Source organism: Salmo salar, unplaced genomic scaffold, assembly GCF_905237065.1.
Source record: "Salmo salar unplaced genomic scaffold, Ssal_v3.1, whole genome shotgun sequence".
Classification (NCBI taxonomy): domain Eukaryota; kingdom Metazoa; phylum Chordata; class Actinopteri; order Salmoniformes; family Salmonidae; genus Salmo; species Salmo salar.
Window position 1 is genome coordinate 102,649 of NW_025547470.1, and position 5,544 is coordinate 108,192.

Genomic DNA, 5,544 nt, shown 5'->3' on the forward strand with positions numbered 1-5,544 from the left:
GTTGTTACACAGGGCGGAGCAGGTGAACCCAAGAGCAGACTCAGACGAGGAGATTGGGATAAGGTATCCAAGGTATTTATTGAAAAGCAGGGGAAAGATGGGCTGTAGGCCAGGGAAAGCTTGAGACTGGGTCCTGGCAGCGGCACAGAGAAGGGCAGCCCGGGCCCTTCTCCAGGTGCGATGACAACGACACATATGGTCATGGATTGAGGGAACCACCACCTCGGCCCCTTGGGCAGGGAACAAGGGGGGATGATATCTCAGAGCACACTCAAAGGCTGACATACCTGACAAGGTGTTGATGAGGGTGTTATGGGAATATTCCTCCCAGGGTACCTGAGCACTCCAGGAGGAAGGGTTAGCTGAAGTCACACAGTGTAGGGCAGTCTCCATCTCCTGGTTGGTCCATTCGGTCTGGTCGTTGGTCTGGGGGTGATATCCAGATGAAGACTGACATTGATACCCAGTGCTGAACAGAAGGATCTCCATACCTGGGATGTGAACTGGGGTTCCGTATTGGAAACAATGTCAGTAGGAATGCCATGCAGACGAAACACATGGGACACCAGCAGGTCCGCAGTCTACCTGGAGGACGGAAGCTTGGAGAGGGGAATGAAGTGAGCCACTTTGGAAAATCTGTCAATAATGGTGAGGATGACTGAGTTACCATTAGATGGGGGAAGGCCTGTGACAAAGGGGCGACTGGGTATGGGAAGAGGGTGAAGCAGACCGGAAGTGGGTTTAGCAGAGGTTTTGTACAATGAACTTCAGAGCGAACTGAATCTAGAACAAACACAGCCTTTCTTGGACCCTTACCTGGGTCAGACTGGTTCGAGCGAATACGGGACTCGATCTCCTAGGAGACAGCGGCACAAATGCAGGTGGATGGCAGAATGGTCTCTGGCTTGGAACTTGTGTTGTCGGCAGTGAACTGGCGGGAGAGAGCGTCAGGCTTGGTATTCCTAGATCTGGGGAGATAAGTGAGTGTGATGTTGAATCTCCCAAAGAACAATGCCCATTTGGCTTGCCTGGAGTTCAGACGTTTGGCGGTCTGGATGTAGGACAGGTTTTTTGTGGTCCGTCCACACAATGAAGAGGAGAACCGAGCCCTCCAGTCAGTGACACCATACCGCAAGAGCTTGCTTCACTGCCAGGAGTTCCCGGTTACCGATGTCAAAATGTCTTTCTGCAGGTGAGAGCTTGCAGGAAAAGAATGCACATGGGTGGAGCTTCTGATCAGAGGGGGAACGTTGAGATGGAACAGCACCTTCCCGGTGTTGGAGGCGTCCACCTCCACAATGAACTGGAGTTCTGGGTCTGGCTGGGTGAGGATCGAAGTGGAAGTGAAGCGGTGCTTGAGTTCCCAGAACGCTGCCTCTGCCTCAGGGGTCCAGTGGAACGGAGTGGAGGTGGAGGTGAGAGTGGTGAGAGGTGCTGCCAAACGGCTGTAGTTACGGATGAAACGTCTGTAAAAATGGGCAAACCCCAGGAAATGCTGTAGAAATGTAGCGGAGAGAAAACAGCGTTTTCACAGCGGGCACATCATGAAAACAGGATCTATGCATGAGCCAATGGCTAAAACACAGACTGACTGAGCAGAGAATATGATCTGGCAGCGTGGAAGTGGCAGGGCAGAGTATTTGTAGAGGTCTTTATTATGGAACAGGTTGCAGCTGTTGGGGATCTGCTCTGACTCCAGCACACCAATCACACAGAGAGAGGGAGACAAGGAGAGAGCACAGGGGAGTGGCAGCAGGTCAAGGAGACACAGGATGAGCAATAAAGGGCGTGGCAGGAGCAGATGTAACACCGGTGAGTCCAAAAACATAAACACCTATCGTCGAAACGACATAACCTGTTTCAAAGCCGGGTGTTTGCAACCTAATGGGCCAATCTTAATTGAACTTGCAAACTTCCCAAACCGCAAAAACTCACGCTCCAATAGCTCATTGAGAATAAACAGCGGTAAATTTGAAATCGTTACCCCTGTTGACGGAGAAAAAGTGGCTTAACTTGAATAAAAATACCGTGAAGGAGTACGCCATGCTCAACCATCCAATCAACAAGATGCTCTTCTTTAAGAAAAACAACCACCTCTTTATTCATCTGCGACGCATAAGCAACATTTTCATAGACTACTTTCTCTCCAACGGCGACCAGAAACTCCTCCACAGTGATAGTAGCTTCAGTAACACACCTAAAGCCGTGCCGAAGAGACAGGACGGTATCCCCATGTGGGTCGCCATCCCCGCCAAATCCGACAAGAAAAACAAAATACTTAATTCTACCACATCAAATAAATAAAAGAAAGAAATAATCACCTTAATCATTCATAGAAAAAGGAAAACCACCAAGAAAAGGAAACAGTCGCTCATCCTAACATACACCAAACACTCCCAGCATTCAGAGAGAGAGCGAGAGAGTGAGAGAGAGAGAAAGAGAGGTAGCGAGAGAGGCAGAGAGAGGCAAGAGAGAGAGAAAGAGAGAGAGGGGTAAAGAGAGAGGAGAGAGAGAGAGAGAGAGAGGGGTAAAGAGAGAGGGAGAGAGAGAGAGAGAGAGAGAGGGGTAAAGAGAGAGGGAGAGAGGGAGAGAGAGAGAGAGAGAGAGAGGGGTAAAGAGAGAGGGAGAGTGAGGGAGAGAGAGAGAGAGGTAGAGAGAGAGAGACCTACCTGGAGGGGACAGCATTCTCTCCACCATATGCCCCCCTGGACACAACTATGACAGCATAACCAACAAAAACATGTCACAACTCCTGCAGCTCTGTCACATGCTGGGTATGTACATAGTCAATGGTAGGCTTCAAGGGGACTCCTACAGTAGGTACACCTATAGCTCATCTCGTGGCAGTAGGACTGTAGACTACTTTATCATTGACCTCAACCCAGAGTCTCTCAGAGCGTTCACAGTCAGTCCACTGACACCCCTATCAGCCCACAGCAAAATCACAGTCTACATGAACAGAGCTTTCCTCAATCATGAGGCATCAAAGCCAAAGGAGCTGAGTAATATTAAGAAATGCTATAGATGGAAGGAGAGTAGTATTGAAATCTACCAAAAAACTACTGGGCAACAACAAATTCAATCCCTTCTAGACAATTTCCCAGACAAAATGTTTCACTGTAATAGTGAAGGTGTAAACCTGACAGTAGAAAACCTAAACAGTATATTTGTTCTCAGTTTCCCTATCAAATCTCAAAATGTCAAACAGAAAACTGAAGAAAATTAACAACAATGACAAATGGTTTGATGAAGAATGCACAAACCTAAGAAAGAAATTGAGAAACCTGTCCGACCAAAAACATAGAGACCCAGACAACCTGAGTCTACGCCTTCACTATGGTGAATCACTAAAACAATACAGAAATACACTACGGAAAAAGATGGAACAGCACGTCAGAAATCAGCTCAATGTAATTGAAGAATCCATAGACTCTAACCACTTCTGGGAAAATTGGAAAACACTAAACAAACAACACAAAGAATTATCTATCCAAAATGGAGATGTGTGGATAAACCACTTCTCCAATCTTTTTCTCTCTAAAACAAAGAACAAACAGCAAAAACATATACATGATCAAATACAAATCTTAGAATCAACTATTAAAGACGACCAGAACCCACTGGATTCTCCAATTACATTGAATGAACTACAGGACAAAACAAAAACCCTCCAACCCAAAAAGGCCTGTGGTGTTGATGGTATCCTCAATGAAATGATAAAATATACAGACAACAAATTCCAATTGGATATACTAAAACTCTTTAACATCATCCTTAGTTCTGGCATCTTCCCCAATATTTGGAACCAAGGACTGATCACCCCAATCCACAAAAGTGGAGACAAATTTGACCCCAATAACTACTGTGGGATATTCGTCAACAGCAACCTTGGGAAAATCTTCTGCATTATCATTAACAGCAGACTCGTACATTTCCTCAGTGAAAAAAAACAAACAAACAAACCAAAACAAAGGCAAAGTCTTCTCATGCTTTGTTGATTTCAATAAAGATTTTGACTCAATTTGGCATAAGGGTCTGCTATACAAATTGATGGAAAGTGGTGTTGGGGGAAAAACATACGACATTATAAAATCCATGTGCACAAACAACAAGTGTGTAGTTAAATAGGCAAAAAAAACACACATTTCTTCCCACAGGGCCATGGGGTGAGACAGGGATGCAGCTTAAGCCCCACCCTCTTCAACATATATATCAACGAATTGGCGAGGGCACTAGAACAGTCTGCAGCACCCGGCCTCACCCTACTAGAATCTGAAGTCAAATGTCTACTGTTTGCCGTAGATCTGCTGCTTCTGTCACCAATCAAGGAGGGCTACAGCAGCACCTACATAGATCTTCTGCACAGATTCTGACAGACCTGGGCCCTGACAGTAAATCTCAGTAAGACCAAAATAACGGTGTTCCAAAAAGGTCCAGTCGCCAGGACCACAAATTCCATCTAGACACCGTTGCCCTAGAACACACAAAAAACAATACATACCTCGGCCTAAACATCAGCGCCAAAGATAACTTCTACAAAGCTGTGAACTATCTGAGAGACAAGGCAAGAAGGGCCTTCTATGCCGTCAAAAGGAACATAAAATTAGACATACCAATTAGGATCTGTCTAAAAATACTTGAATCAGTCATAGAACCCATTGCCCTTTATGGTTGTGAGGTCTGGGGTCCGCTCACCAACCAAGAATTTACAAAATGGGACAAACACCAAATTGAGACTCTGCATGCAGAATTCTGCAAAAATATCCTCAGTGTACAGTACATCGTAAAACACCAAATAATGCATGCAGAGCAGAATTAGGCCGATACCTGATAATTATCAAAACCCTGAAAAGAGCCGTTAAGTTCTACAATCACCTAAAAGGAAGCGAATCCCAAATCTTCCATAACAAAGCCATCACCTACAGAGAGATGAACCTAGAGAAGAGTCCGCTAAGCAAGCTGGTCCCGGGGCTCTGGTCACAAACTCAAACAGACTCCTCAGAGCCCCGAGACAACAACACAATTAGGCCCAACCAAATCATGAGAAAACGAAAAGATAATGAATCAATCATTCAGTGAAATTTATTTGTAAACTATAATATTATGAATACATGTATTTTATCAACTATAAAATATTAATACATGATGTGCTTTATCAACTATAATATATTAATACATGATGTGCTTTATCAATCAATAAAATGTATTCATGAAGCACTTCTTACATCAGCTGATGTCACAAAGTGCTGTACAGAAACCCAGCCTAAAACTCCAAACAGCAAGCAACAAAGATGTAGAAGCACGGTGGCTAGGAAAAACTCCCTAGAAAGGCCAGAACCTAGGAAGAAACCTGGAAGGAACCAGGCTTCTGGCTGTGCGGGTGGAGATTATAACAGAACATGGCCAAGATGTTCAAATATTCGTAGATGACCAGCAGGGTCAAATAATAATAATCACAGGGGTTGTCGAGGGTGCAAAAGGTCAGCATTTCAGGAGTAAATGTCGATTGGCTTTTCATAGCCGATCATTCAGAGTATCTCTACC